This window comes from Apis florea, unplaced genomic scaffold, assembly GCF_048593485.1.
Source record: "Apis florea isolate Af1SG1 unplaced genomic scaffold, ASM4859348v1 contig_2350_pilon, whole genome shotgun sequence".
Classification (NCBI taxonomy): Eukaryota; Metazoa; Arthropoda; class Insecta; order Hymenoptera; family Apidae; genus Apis; species Apis florea.
In genome coordinates, this window is record NW_028256565.1 from 9,119,104 (window position 1) to 9,135,873 (window position 16,770).

The 16,770-nt window shown below is 34.8% G+C and overlaps 1 protein-coding gene and 1 long non-coding RNA gene across 12 annotated transcripts in view; one reads left to right on the forward strand and one right to left on the reverse strand.

Annotated features, from left to right (window-relative positions):
- LOC100870354 (neural cell adhesion molecule 2) overlaps nucleotides 1-16,770 on the forward strand; it is a 428,395-nt gene that overhangs the window by 206,644 nt on the left and 204,981 nt on the right. The window lies entirely within an intron of this gene.
- Nucleotides 1-16,770, reverse strand: part of LOC116414930 (uncharacterized) — a 164,664-nt gene that overhangs the window by 17,141 nt on the left and 130,753 nt on the right. The window lies entirely within an intron of this gene.

Consider the following 16,770-nt stretch of genomic DNA (forward strand, 5'->3'; position numbering starts at 1 on the left):
AATGATAATTTATGATACATTTGATAATTCCCCAATGAAATTTCTACATTTCAAAATAAACTCGTTATCAATTATTGAAATAAATAATATTATTCAATACTAATATTACAAATAAATTAATATAATCACAAATCTTAAATATTACATCCCCATTTATTTTATTATTCATTATTTAACACGATAGAATTCCACCAATACGAATCTTATACTCGCACCTACATCTTCATCATCGTTCTTCTTCAACGTTTTCAAAATATTCAATGAAACGACATTCGATTCCTATTTTTCCTAGAATTTTTATGGATAGCCAAATACTCGATTCACTCGTCGATAAAAAAATCACTCGCGATTCAATAAACACGATCGATCTCAAAAGAAAATCCATCAATTTTCAAAAGAAAAATTTAATGGAAACAAATTCTGATCGAAAATAGGTAAATGAATTCGAGTTTATCGCGAACCTTGCCAAACATTTTGTCATTAAAATAATACGGGGTGGAATGTGGGAAAGGGGTTGTTGCGTCACGGCGATAATTACCTGCATCTTAGAAATTTATCTCGCAGCGAGAACTGATTGCGAGCTGTGCAAAGCCACGATCACGGTGGCAAGCTGTGAAACAGAATAGCTAATTTTACGACGAGGTAATCGTCGCTGGAACGAGTTCAAACACCGAGCGCAGTTTTCACGATGCGAACGGATATAAAACTCGCCCGTTTCGCGCCCCAATAAATCATATTATTTCACCGTCGTTCTCCCCCTTCGCGTTGGATACAACCGGCGGTAATTTCTTTGGCGGTGGGGAATTTTAGAATCGCTTTAGCCATCTAGAATTTCGTTTCTGGGGAAAAATTGATAAGTAGATCGAAGATCAGTTCTTAGACACGAACTGAATATCTTTAAGCTGTGGTGTATATTTATTGAGGATGTGTGAATCGGTCGAAGTAATTTTATCGACAAAGAAAAAAAAGAGGAAGAAGAGATTTGATTTTCAAGTTTTTTTTTTTACATCGTGGTGAATTTGCGATAAGGATGGAATAAAGGGGAGATTAAGCGTAGGGTGGTAATATTTTGGTGCAGAATATTGAGTTTCGAAAGCTGATTGGAAGTAACGGGAGTATCTTCGTTAATGAAGCAGGAAAATGTGCGAGCAACGTAGCGGAATAATTTGTAGGGAAGGTAGAAAAATCATTAATTCCTTACGTTTTCGTGTTATAAGATCGGGTCATCCTCTCATCTTATGCACCCTTAAATTATTCGAAATATAACAATGGAACGTTAACGATTCTTCTTCGATTTTTCAATTGCTTAACGATCTTCGACGACGATAACACGCGTCTTATTATTCCTCGTTGCAAGATCTATTTCACGTTCCAAAGGGAGTCGTTCGATCATGAACGCCATAATGCATCGCTGCGGTGCAACTAGATTTCCAAGCAAACAAGTTCAAATCGTGGGGAACTCGATCGACTCCCGTGGAAACTTCCGTCTCGATTCAATTCTCAAAGATAATCTGTTCGTGGCGAATGATGGGAACAATTGCTTCCCTCCTCCCCGTCTAACCCCTCCAACGACGAAGCGAGGAAAATTAAACGGACGAATATCGAAGAAGCGACCGCCCTTTTTCGTGACTCGGCTTTATGGATATTGCCAATTTCGTTTACTTTGTCGTCCAATGTTCATTACGACGCCGCGAAAAATGAAATTGCTGCTAGGATGGACACATTAAGAAATTTAAGAACGGAATTCTTGAATGGAAGATTTGAACGAACTTTTCTTCGTCGTTATACGTTGACTTTTCCTTTTCGAAAGTGATCTTGGCAACGATGAATCGATTTCTATTTATAACTCTATCATTTTTATGATATATAAATAAATTAACTATCAACGATTTTCACTTACAAGTTTTGCTCTTCGTTCAAGCAAATTTCATTGGCATTTGTAGGCCTTCCAATTCCCAGAATTTCGTTCGTACGGAAATCTCAAGAGAAGCTTTCTTACTCACTTGCTAAAACTTCTCCCTTCAATCTTGTAACGTGAATTAACAGGAGGAAGCCCGTCCAACAAAGACAAAGTATCGAAAATCTTTCATCCCCCCTCTGTCATCCTTCCATCAGACCTCGGTTCTCCCTATTCTCCCTTAGCTGGCGGAAAATTCGGTGTAACCAGCTCGTGAAGATACATTTTTCCTCCACACCTCTGTTATATATATATCTCGACTTGGTTTCTTATCCTCTTCCTTATTTCGGAAAACGTAATTTACCTGGCACCTGTTCGCTTGGTGTCGTTCACCTCGGCCAAGGGTAAGCTCCTTGCTAGCTCATCGACGCGAAACGGCCCTCTTTCGCCCATTTTTCATCCTATATACGGTTTCTCGCCACGTTTTGAACTCGGGGGGGATCGGTTTGGAACTCTGTTAAAAAATTAACGAGCGTGACAACGTTTGCGAAAATGGGATTTTCCCCATATTTGCCCGTATCGATTAAAATAATTTTAGGATCTCCGAAATATGGCAATATTCCTTCCCCCCCCCCCCCCCATTGAAAAATATCGAAGATACGAGTTTGTATCACTATAATTCTCTATTTGTCGAGTATTTCGTTTATTTAATTTCTGCGTTTCGCCGCGTATTATGTTTATCTTTCATCCGTTATTGCCATTCGACCACGTGTGTTACATTGTTTGTTACGAGTGGCACGAATTTCACGTTCCTTCGAAAAATATTAATTTTTGTGCCTGTTATTATTTACACTTCGCCTCGATTGTACAATTCGAGCTGTGCGCGTGTTTTTATATAATTAAACGAAGATTTTTAACAAATCGAAATGTACAAGTTATCAATTCTAATAAATATTTCATGTTTAGAAATGAATTTTATAAATTACAATCATAAATTCAATGTTATAATCAAAATTTCATATTGCAAATAACTCTTTTGTCTCTGAATATCTTTGCACGAACTCGTACAAGATTTCATACGGTTTGGCGAACTTCCTTCCGGTCATCCACGTTCAATTCTACAAGATTGATGTTTACTCTTTCGTATCTCTGATAACCATGTATCCCTGAGGCTTGAGATATAACCGGAATCCGGAGTGCATCTCTTACTCATCAAGAATCAAGCGTCGATATCGTTTCGCTCTCCTTGCGAAAACGTATACGAAATTACATCAAATCGTTCCATCGAAATAACAAAACTGCACGTCGTAGAAAATCCTCATCGTTTCGATCGCAAATGATTTTAATATTCCCGCCATTTCCACGCGCTCGTAAAATGTTCATTTCTCACAGGTGGAGAGCAATTATAGATTTAACGAAGCATTGGCTCCATTCGTGAATCGTTTCCATCCTTCAAATGACTCGACGTTAACGCGATTTATTTAATCTAACCACCCCTCTCGTTTAATTCTTGCCACCTTTTCACACGGTTCTCATGTACGATTATAACTTTTTAATTACGCGAAGGTCGAGAATATTAATTAATCTTGTATAATTTTGGAACGCATAATTGTAACAAGCTTCAGATTCGTTTTAAAATTTATTTTCTATATAATTAATTCTTTAATTTAATGGATAATTATTTTAATTGAAAATATTTAAGATAGAAGTTGAATTGTTTCGAGATTAATGATTTAATTGCATACAGATTTCATAAGTTTTTTTCGAAAAACACTGGTGATTCTTCTAAGAAAAAAATATTTTAACTTGAATCAGTAGATAAAATTTTCGAATAAATAAAAGTTTCGATAGAAACCGTGTTTATAATATTCTTCTCAGTTTTAATCATCTGATTTTCCTTTTATTCTTGAGAGATTCTCATGTCTCGTAGAAAGCAGAATAAGAAAAATTTCTCCACTCGAGGAATCTTGATAAAATTTTCAAATAGTAAAAAAAATTATACCAAATTATACCCTTTCGAAATTATCATAATTTTTCACCAATCACTTGTCATTCACACGATTCGCTCGCGAAATGAGAGGAGGATCGTAACAGATTTTTGATTCGTCCGTGATGGGGCATAAATTTTCGTGGCCGCCTAGAAACGGAATAACACTTAAACATGCATCAAGCGCACTCGTCCAAACGGACCGCGCGACGTGTATTTATATTTTATTCGCGTATCTCCGGCAGATACAGCCTCGTATTTTATGTATAGGCCGGTATAATGTTTGCTGCGCTTCTGTGATGTTGCGCGAAATGTGGACCACCCGCATCTATGTCGCTGTTTCGTGTAACTTTTCTGTCTCTTTCTCTCTCTCTTTGATTCGGTGGATTTCGTTTCTCACAATGGGAGTCGCGATCTGGATGATTGACTTGGGCTCTTGTGAATTTGAAGACTGTAGAATTTCTTTTTTTTTTTTTTTTTTTTTAGAATAGAATAGAATTCTGTATTTATCATAACGTTGTTAAATTGAGAGTATTGAAATTGAGACGTAGGTATGAAAATTCTTTAATAAATTCGTTTTTTTCAATTATTTCGAAAATGAAATAGCAAATAGCGTAGTGTTTCGAATATTTAATCTTGATGAAGATTTCGGATTATAGAATAGATTTATTTTTCTTGCGAAAAATGACTTTATAGTTATATTTTCCCTTGGAATTGAATTAATGCTTCTTGAGAAAGAAATGTTGGAAGAAAGATTCGGAAATATCGAAGTGGAAGAAAAGTCAAAGCGCAAGATAAGAGATAGCTCAACGGGATTCAGATTCTAAAAGAAGGTCAGCTATTTGAAATAGAATCAGTCGGAAGATACTTATTTTAAATTACCTATACTTATTTTTCCATCATTCCTTTCTTAAAATTTAGTTCCTTAATTTTATTTATCTCTTCCAAGAATGAATTTCTGAAATATAGAGATAACTTTTCCAATTCATAAATTCGTATTTTCTTCATTTTCTTTCTTCATTCTTTTTTTTTTTTTTTTTTTTTAATTTTATTTTATTAAGACCAACACAAGTGAAATAAAAATATAATAAAAAGAAAAGAAAATAAATTATACAAAGTATCATTTAATTAAAAATATTGTCTCTGATGTAAAGAACTTGACTTTTAATAAAGAAAAGTTTAAAATGTAAAATTAAATTAAAGTCAAGGGAGAAAGTAATAAAAGTAATAATGATTTCACACTTTATAAAACTGTACATTGAAAGACACTTACTTCAAACGTAATACAAAAAAGTTATCGAGAAGATGAAACAAACAAAATGTTTCAAATAAAAGAAATACAAACACATTCTTAAAAATGTATTACACTGGAATCTTGCACCTAATTTCCTCGAAAGAGGCGATCGATTATCAAGACGAATCCAAGAATCTCGATTGATTTCTTTTATGTTCGCGACATCGTCAGAGGAAAAGAAAAAAAAAAAAAAAAAAGTATTCTTATTTATTTAACTTTCACGTGAAAATTCCTAAACCATAAAAGTTCCAACAGAGCCTCTAATTTCTTTTAAAACAGGTGCTCCATTTTATACGATACGAAATCCCATAAGATGCAAGGTCTATGCTATATAGACCTCGTTCGTGATAATAGAAAGGGAGGCGTGCTCTCTCGATATTGCTCCTGAAGGAAAAATCAATCGAGCGATCTTCCCTCTTTATTTTTCTTTCGCTCCTCCACTTTTCCTTCCTCCCCCCCCCCCATCTCGTACCTTCCTTTTATTTCTGTCCTGTCTTTGTTTATTCGATTGCTTCTTTTCCATTCCGTTATTAATACCTTTACCTGCTCGCGCCTCCTCCTCTTCCCCGCGTTTTATTCCCTCTTTTTCCTCTTGGTGCAGAACCTCTCTCTCTCTCTCCTCCTCCCTCTCCCGTTATTTTTCGTTTATGATAGGATTTTTCTTGTTATCGAGGCTTTTCGCTTTTCTCTTTGTATCCCATTCCATTATTGGCGGCTTTACTCCTCCCTCCTCCTTCTCCTCCCGCAATCTAGACTCTCCTCGCTTTGTTGTTTTCTCTTTTCCTCCATTCTATTGTTTACTCGATACTCCTCGTTGCGTTTCCTATATTCGTTTATCCGGTTCTTTCTTCGCCGCCTTTACCGATACACCACCCCCCGCAGTTTCTTTCTTATCCTTGATTCTAATTTCTTTTCTGCCATTTTTATTTCGCCGTTACATTCACATTTCTCACTCTTTTTTCCTTCAACCTCTTATTTCATCGCACACATCGTTTAAATTTTTATATCTTCGTATTCTATTTTCTCGAAAAATTAAAAACGTTTCGAATAAATTTCTCTATCTAATCTTGCGTTCCTGTTTTCAAACGTCAGAGTTGTAATGTAATTTTAATAACTTTGGGATAATTGTGGTAAAAATAAATATCTGCTTTTATTTTTGACACGTTATATTATTTTTCCCACGACGTGTACACAAAATATCGAAAAAAGAAATTCTATATTGAAATCGATTCTTTTAATTTAACCGCTACCTTTAAAATTAACTCTGCATCGATTTGAAACTCCACACGCATGTACTATATTCCTTTATCGATTTTATCGCCACGATTGATATCTCGTGTTACGTTTGGATACAAAATTCGAATTGAAAAATAATCCAACAATAGATCTCCATTCGAACGTATTCTCTTCCAACTCTTCCAATGCTTAAGAATAATCGAATATTCCTTTAAAATTTTCTCTTTTGTGCATAATTTCTCCATATCCTTCTCCTCCAACCCAATAATTAAATATCGATCAACAAATGATTCTTCAATTTTTAACAATTTTTCCACGATCTTTTTCAACTCTCCAGATATCGATCCTCCGCCCATCCCACCTCTCCTCTCCCCCGTTCGTGTGCATTTCTCAATTATGAGGCGACGGATGATTCACACCCGTGGCGTTTTTCCATCGGTGGGGGGATCGATCATCCACGGCTACGTAAATAACGCCGTATTTTAACGACGTTAACCCTTCCCCCCGAATTTATCCTCCCCGTTTCCACGTCAACCTGTCCCGGCCAATTCTGTCGGACGGATGTCTTGACGGGCGCCGGTCACCGACCCCGATCGCCATTTTTGCCGAATCCTCAGTCATCTGAGGGGGAGGGGTGATTCGATTAAACTCGTGGAATCTGGACGGGTTCATTGCCGATCAAATCGAGTTGTCGGGTTAAATCGGCAAGCTCTGCTCGATTGCTCCTTAATTACCGGCGGGAAACGTGTTTAATCGTTCATGTAATTTTCCATCCTGGCCTTTCCACTGTGTTCAATTCACGTTCCGCGGTTTTCAAAAGTCGATGCTTTCTCACGGCTGACGGATGGATGAAACCGAATTCACGAAGTGGGAATAATAATTTGCAACAACGTTTCAATGATGAACAACAGTGGATGTTATTCGAGAGTTCGTGAAGAGGGAGGGAAATAAAAGGATACGTTATATACGTGAGAAAAGAGAATTTATCTGGAGATCTTTTTAATTAATTAGAATTGTCGTTCTAATTTCAATTTTTGTGTGTATTTCTTATTTCAATGTGAATTAGAGTTCGCCTGTTTTAGAAAATGTTTCGGTTAAATATGTTGAATACTTCATCTCATTCAACATCATCTCTTTTGTAGAAAAAAATTTTTGAGCTTGGACGAAGTTGATCCTCACGAATCCTTCACGAAAGAACGAATGATTTTAAAAGATAAATCGCTCAATTTCGATCAACAAATTTTATATTTCTTTTCTTCTTCTTTTTCCCCGTGCATTAGAAAGAGGGCGCGTAACAAATAATTTATACGTATCCATCAATGTTGAAAAGTGGATAACGGAAGGGCGCGCGCTTCCGAGGAAAAGTTTTTTATTTGCAAATCAATTTACAACAGCACCGAGATGCCTTAATGGACCGTTATCTTCCATTAACTTCCCGCGCAGAGTTTTCGTTGTAATGACCCGAGCCGGCATCAGGGGAGGGGAAGGGGGCCTCTAGTCGGATCCCAGCCAATTTTACGAGCCGCCAACGTTTCCTCTGCGTCGTTTAACGCGCCGATTTTCGCCGAATAATTCGTTCCTCGATTAAAATCGAGAGGAAGCGATTTCGATCACGATGAAATTAATACTGCGTATGTATCGGACTGCGTTTTCTTTCTACTTTGTGTTAGATTGAGTAGTTGCCGATTGATTAATTTTCTTTTATCGCTCGTTCGAGTATTACATATTATATTTGGAAGAAAAAAAAAAGAGGGAAGGAGGAACATAGTGGTTTTCAGGAATATGTAGAATTTCAATATGTAGAAATTTATCTGAAATTAGATATTCGAAGGAATACAGTTTAATGAAAAGGGAGGACAATCTAAAGCAATAAAAGAAGGGGGAAATCGAAGAAAATGAAAAGATACATAAGGGGAGTCAAAACAGTGAAAAAGAGGAAAGTGAGAAGAAAGATCGATTGAAAAAGCGGTTAAATGGAATAAAAACTCGATAGGAAAGGTAAAAAAAGAAAAAAAAAAAGAAAAGGAACAAAAGGGAGAATTAAACAGAGATTACAAAAGAAAAATCGAAAATGGCTAAAAGCAGGTTTAAAAGAGCTGCAGAAATCAGTTGCAAAAAAAAAAAAAAAAAAGAATCGAAGAAAAATGCATTTTTATTTATCGTAGACTTTGATATTCCTCTTTTGTTTAATAATCAATCAAATTCGAAGAGAATATAATCAATATCTTACAAATTATTCACATTTTTCGAGAACATCCTTCATCGACTTTTCCTCGAACAATAAATAAAACAATCGATATACCTTTTATCCACAAAAATCGAGACTTACGAGTTTATAAATTATAGAAATAATTTCAACAAAAATCACTTCAAAAAATCATTTGAGATAATCAAGCTAATAGAGATGGCCCTCTCAGAAAACGAGATTTTTTACATAAATCCAACATTGACAGAATCCCCATTGAAATCGGAGAAGATGATCGGCCAATGACTCGCCATTTAACGAAACGAAAAATTCTCGAACGCGTGTAAAAAAAGAGCGCATCCACCGCAAGATGATGCACAACTCGTTAACCGGCCAGCTGCATCAGGCGTTTTAAATATTCCGGGCAAACAAAAACCTGGTTATTCGCACCGTTAATGGCGGCTAACCGGTATAAAAACTGCCCCCTCTCCCTCTCCTCTCCTCCCTCGTTGACACGATCGTCGAATTTATTTCCACGGTACGGGAAAGAGACATATTTCACACGGAGGGGGTTGGTGGTGGGGGTTAACCGGGGAGGAAAAAATTATGCGCTGCAACGGGTACTTATATGGACGGCTCGTTTTCCGGCAAATCGACCATGCATGCGGTGTTAATGACATGGATGGAAGCTGTGAAATTCGTTCGGATCCGATGGTTCTTTTTTTTTTTTTTCTCTTCGATTTTTTTTTTTTTTCCCCCCTTTTTCTCTTTGGCGATGCCGCGTCGCGCATTTTTGATGATCGTTTTGAGCAAGGTTGAAATGGTAGTCGGGTTGAATGGGAAATGGGGATTTGAATGAGTGATTTGAAGATATCGAGTTTTAGTATTTCGAGTGAAATATGAAAAAAATTTGTCGAAATGGTTTTTATTTTTTTTTTTTTTTCGTTTTCGCATGTTGTCGTGCGTGCGACGTTTCTTTTTTTTTTTACTTATGGATTTGGTTTATTGCAACGAGTAGTACAAGTTTGCAGTTAGTTATTATTAGCATCTCTCAACGTTGTAGAAAATTTGTTATTTAGATGCGAGGTAATAAATTTTTACTCTGTAACAACGATCTGGAATGATTGTAATCAATTTTCTTTTCTTTCTTTTTTTTTTTTTTTTTCTTTCGAGAAATCTCACATATACTCGAGAGAAAAACATCGTTACGACAGAATATTATTCTTTCCCTATTGTTATTTAAAATATCGAAACGGTTTTTCGAAAGTAATATTAAAAAATTATGGGATTCGCCATAAACCTAATTAATTTCCAAATTAATTTTCGATTCTTTAATTCTAATTTCAATATATAAAATTCGCTTTACCAATGAAACCAATAACCTTCATCCCAAAAATTTTCCTTCAATTCAATCATACAAGCGTGAAAAATCACAGGATTGAGCTAGCTATCCTTTATCATTTTCCCGATGTAAAATTCTTCGCGGGACTATACAAGTAAATGTGAATTATTTATAAAACTGGATACGCTTAATTCAGGCTTCATAGTTCCGGATGATGGCGAGAGCGGAGAAGAAGAAGAGCGGAAAAAAGGAGAGCTGTTGGGAGGAGGAGAAAACTCGTGAATCGCGAAACGAGTTTGGTTAAACGAGTGACTTATGGCGTGCGCATGTATTTACCTGTAATCAACGATATGACAACGATACGCAGCAGGGAGGGAAGAACAAACGAGTGGAATTAAACGGAGGAGATATAAAACGAAAGAGAAAAAAAACCCCTCCAGAAAAAGGAAAAAATGCAAAAATATCCAACGAACGGGACAGAAATCCGTACGTGGAACAATGAAACTCGAGCGAGCAGCGGGGGAACAACGATATAATGCGATTTTTAATAGAAACAAAGGCAACATTGATCCACCGCCGTGTTTAATAATATTTGCATATTTCCCCATCGTTGTTTAAACACGCGAACGATGCCCTTAACCGTGTCGGTTTTTTTTTTTTTTTTTTTGTTTCTCGCTCCTCTTTGCGTTTTGTTTTTAGGCGGAAGTGATGGCGATAGTAGAGAAAGGGAGAGAGAGAGAAAGGAAAAATTGGGAATGGATCGCGTCGATCAAATAACGCTGACGCGCGAACCCACGGAAATGACGACGGTCAAACATGGTCGGGCAGTTTGCACAGGACCGAAACGTTTCGTTGAATCAACAAAATAATCCTGGCTGCATTGAGCCCCGATGACGGCCCATGAACTGGAACATCGTAATTCGCGCTTTCGATTATTAATCGATGTGGCTAGACGAATTTACGCTTAGCTCCATGATGGAAAGGTATGACAGTGTTTATATCGTGAAGTGGAGGGAGTTGGAGAGATGCTTGTTGTGGGATGGGCGACACTTCCGTTGGGTCCATTGGGTTTGGAGTTTTATTGGAATATGGCGAATGTAACTCTTTAATATTGAAACATTGGAATGAAAAATTGTTACAACGTTAACGTTCGTTTGAGATTGGAAGTTGTTTGGTAAGGATTGTTGAGATTTTCTATCCTATCTGTTTATACACGCACGTTGAATAGAAATTCGAAATAACACATTCTGAATCGTTTATCGTTATATTCTTTCTTCCATGTGAACAGATTTGGATAACGTATTCATGTTGCAATTCAAAATAACATGTTGAAGGTTCATATAATAAGTGGAAATTGAGTACCAATATTCATGGAGGATTAATTTAAACGAAATATTCTGTATATATATTTATATAAAAATAAATAATTTAGAACATCCGTTTATTCAATATGTATTCGATTAATTATTTATTACGAATCGATTATAATTGAATTGAAAAAGAAGATGAAGAAATATTTAATAATAATATTACCAATAGGAAAGTTTCGTTGTATTAAAGATCTTCACTTCGATTCTGGAAAAATTGATCGATGAATTTATGAATATTTTTCAAATTGTCGAATTATTTTTTCGTAATTTTTGTTACTTATTTATTTCCTTTTACGATTTGTTAACTTTTACTCTAGCCTTTTGTTTTCGATAATAAAACGAGACAAACTTTTATCCTTTTATTTCCGATTAAAAGTAACTTCGTTAATAATAATATCATGGTTTCGAAAAGAGTTTCGAAATTCTATTTCACTGTAATAATACAAACGTTGTGCAGTCAATTTGAATACAATCAGCACTTCTCACAACGAGAAACTATATAATAAATTGTAACATCGTACAATATCATTTAATAACAGTCGCACTCCAATCGATTCTGCCTTTGCTGTGTGATATATTGTTTAAAATTCTTGCATGGAAAATAATTAACCCAAAAACTAAAGAAGCTTCTACGATCGAATATCGTATCAATTTATTCCTATACCTTGATTTCACGATTAAATAAATTTAATGATATTTTATCTGGTCTTCTCATGAATTATTCTCATATAAGAGAAATAGAATTCGAAACAAAAATTAAATTACAAGTGAATTACAAATTTTCCTGATATCCAATATATTTTTCTCACTTATTAGAAAAATATATAAATCTTTTACGTCGCGGGTAGAATCAACGAGAAAGAGGAAATAGATAAATCCATTCAAAGGCTATAGCAATTTCCATTCGTTAAAAATCCGATATCTACGTCGATAAAATGAATCGAACCGTTACTGGGGACATTTTTCTCTGACACGGACATACTCGAAGACGATCGAGCGGGCCACGTCGATTCGACATCCATCATGCCTAATGAATCTCATTCCCGTTGCAAAAACCAACAATAACGCGGATCCCGTGTGCTTCTTACGAAACGATCCTTCATTTTTTACGGAATTTCGAACGGCTCGTCCCTTGGGTAATCGCGCCACCCTCTCCAAGAGGGACGATTTTTCAACCGGCTTCATCCGTTTCTCCACTTATTTATATATCCCTTCTTCCTCCTCGATTGAAACGTAACTTCAATCATCTCGATGATATATTTTCCACGTTCCTAATTTTGCGCAATTGATATATTCTCTCTGATAATAATCAATTGAAATTCAGATTTGATTGAATAACAGATGTTACATTACGTATGAAAGATTATCGAATGTTTTGTTATGCGTACAAGAATCGTGTGCATTCAAAGACGTTCGTAGAACAATTTATATATAAAAGAATATAGTATAATATGTAAAGTATATATGTTGATTATTATATTTTAAATAATATATTTTAAAACAATAGATCATTAAATCATTCACATAATAATAAAACATCGAATTTTCATGTAAGAAATTTTGCCATCAAAATCTATTCAGAAAATAGAGGAAACCGTGCCATTGAGATCCCTTTTTGTTTTATCCCGATATCTCGAACGGTTGCCGAGATATAAAGATTCGAAGACAGAGTGCAGAGTTTATGAATGAGCTCGCGACCTACATATTTTCCTGGAAATGCGTACTACGCTCTTCCAGGAATCGCGTCTGCCGCTTGTCTGGAGTTTGGGGTGGGTCAGTGAGGCGAGGCGCGAGCGAGAGGTCCGAGTAAGCGACAAGGACGGAGGCAGTAAACGATCGAAAATTACCCTTCCCTTTACACGACGATATCTCGGGAACCGGAAGTCGTATCGGGATAAACGAAGAAGCGTTTTAAAGGGGAAGGTTCCGCGCTTCCGACGATCCCTCCCTCGTTGACCGGAAGTCATTATTTTCGGAATCACAGCGGTTCAAAGTTTTTCAAATTTCAATAGAGTTTGATCAAACGTTTTAAGATAGGTATGTTTACGAATGAAAGAATTACTTACTTGCAACGATCTTATTGATTGGAAATTCTATATTGATTTAAAATACTCTTTGGTTCGATTGAATTTTTATTTAATTAAACTCGATTGATGTTTTAGTGCGCCAATTTTCGTACTTATTTATACCCTTCTACATTCCACTTTGCCAATATTTTAACTTATTGATACGTATATAATGAGACACGTTCACTGTTCCAACATCTTGAATCGATCAATTCGATTCCTCTCTATTTCTGAAAGCGCATAAACCTCAAACAGGTATGCAGCTCGATACGGATCATCAGGAATACACCTTGACTCTCGATGTCGAAATTGATCGACGGTCGCGGAATAAATTGGTCGAGGTTGGATTTAATTCTCATATTTCATCCTGTCCCGGGTTGCAGTGTATAATAACCATCGCTTCTCACCCCCATAGAAATGCAGCGAGTTATGTGATTCTCATGGGGTTTCTCGTGCCGCGACTTCTGATCTCTTTCCACAGACGTAACATCGACACGTGTCACTCGCACAGAATAATTCGTTAAAGTGTGTTTGCGAGAATTTTAGGACGTTTCTTCAAAATCAATCCTTCCTTTCCTTTTTTTATCTCCTTTGTTTTACTACGATGAAAGATTCTTCTTTGGAGAAAAGTTGGTGATATGATAAATTGTTTTCGTGAAAGGTGTATTAATTGATTTGGATGGAAAATAAAATCGAAAAACCCGAGGATTCGAAGATCAAAAATTATATATTTGTTAGTGATTATTGTACTTTTGTTTGAGTGAGAATTATCATATTGAAAGTTTCTTAGATTGAGCAAATATAGAAATTGATCAAATAACAAAACTAAACATAGAAAAGTTTTCTCTTCCTTCTTTCTAAAAGTTCGTCTATCTAGATTTCTATTCTCTCCTTATTTCAAGGATTTTTTTTTATCAACGTGACTCCCACGAATATGAATGGATGAATTCTGTTGTCTCTGTGATTCTTTTTCTTTGAGTATTTTTCTCCACTTTTATCTTCCATCTAATTTTTATCATTACCTACTATCGTTTCTCTTTTCTAAATCCTATTTAAGCTCAGCAAATTTTTTTCTGAGCTTTTTTTTTTCCATCGTTTCAGAATCGAAATCATCGTGAAAATCAAATAAGTCATTGAAATAAATTTAGAAATTTACATTCTAAATCAATTAAATTAATTATTAAATTCGTTATTTTAAATTAAAATGTTGGAATAATAAAAAATAAAATAGAGAAAAATTTTATACATATTTTACAATCAGTATATTTGAATTATAAAAAATATAAATATATTCATTTTAAAAAATCACACGCATAATTTTAAAATAAATTTATAAACGTGTTAATTGTGCGATTACAAAATTCAGGAAGAAAATTTATTTTGTTTGAATAATAAAGAAATAATTTATCGTTATCTTTATGGTGCACAGACATTGAAAAAGGTCGCAAATTTATTACACGACATTTTGATAAGAGACTTTGATAAAACTAGAAAGTAATATCAAAGGATAATTTATATTTATTGCAATTTAATTTTCATTAAAATAATATCCTAGTAATATACTTGTAAAACAGAAATATTAAATTTAAAAAATTAATAAGTGGGGCCAAAAAATGTCTCTGTGTGAAAAAAATATCATTAATTTTTATTCCGTTCTCCTGTACTTTAATAAATTCTCTTTGAAGAGCTAAAATGTACTATTAAAAGAAAAAAGATGGTAGATAAAGGGAGGAGGAGACAGAGATAAAACACATTCTGATATAATCACAGATAAAATTGTAACCGTCCTACTACTTTAATTATTACTAATTATCCTGAACAATGCTTATAATTTTAATTATTATGATTTATTAAATTAATTTAACAGAAAATGTCAAAAAATTAATCAGCTTGAAACGAGTCCAGAATTCTCATTGTAAAAAGGTAAATTAACGAAATTTTTGTATAAAGGAAAAATGTCTAGGATACAAATTCAAATGCAATTTAATATTTTTCTCTGTAGTGAAAAATTTAAAAAAATTTAATAAATGATGATAAAAATTAAATTGAATGTTCAAAAAAAGATCAGGTAAAATTAATTTAATTTAAAAAAAAAAAGAAATTTCATATAAATACATATGAAAAAGTAACATCTAAAAATCTGATTAAACGTATACAAAACAAAACCACGAATTCTTCTCGACTGAAAGAAAAATTGATAAAAAATCAATAAAAACTCGAGAAGTTAATTATCTGTTGAAGTCGAAAGAAAACAAGTTCCGCGAAAGTTCAAGAACATAATTCAAAGCTGCAACAACATTTTTCTAATATAAGATGCATCAAGAATCTCTTTTAGAAAAAAATTTTTTAAAAGATCAATTATCATCATTCTCTTTCTCCAATCTAAGATATACAACAAGATATCCATCTTAAAAAAAATTAAATAAGAATGAAAAAGGAAATCGAGAGAAACGAAGATTTATTGCGAAAAAATAATCTTAACAATCCTAATAAGATTAAATAATAAGAATGCAACGCAAAAAAGAATTAATTAAAAACGAAAAGAATAACAAAAATTATTGTTTCGTGAAAAAGTCGGAAAAAATACACGGGAAGCAGAGGTTTAAAATACAAATACTCGGTGTATTCAACCTGACGTATTCAACCCTTCCGGAAGCTTGACGATAACGTCGAAGCGGATGTCGCTGTCGGTCGCAGTACGTTCACGTCCCACCCGTCAAATTCGCCTCTATCAATGGGAAATGTAAATTTACTGTAAATGACAGAAGGGCTGATAGTCGGGCCGATGATAATTATAGCCGACGATGCAACGATCCGCCCGTGCAATTTCACTCACGGTGTGCAATCCATTAAAATTATCCGGCGGGGCGATCAGCGGCGTGTTCGAGCGGACTGCAAGAGTACAAAGCCGCGCGATTCTTTATCAATGGCCATTTGCACGCGAAACGGCAAATTATAAACGAATGCATATCGCGTATCTTGAAGAGGACGACGATCTTTATTGGCGAGAAATTTGATAAAAGATCTCTCCGATTCGAGTTGGTGGTAATTGTGTTATATCGAGCATTTATGAGGCGTTAATGATGTTCTATTTTATTTTTTCTTCCCCTTTTGAATTTGGAAATAATCGAGTTGGAATGGAATATCGAAACTCTTCTTCTGTTTTTAATAAAATTCTTATTTCCATTTTGAAAATAGTTTCTTCATCGAATGAAGAGGTTTTGAATCGAATAAATTTCGAAATAGACAGACGATTTGTGAAAGAGAGGATCTTTCTCTAGAAAATAATTATTAAAATGTAAAAAATAATAGATTTATTAATGAGATACGAGCTAATGGAGGACAATAAAGACTTCAGTCACGAATTAAAGTTTCGATAAATAAATGGAGCAT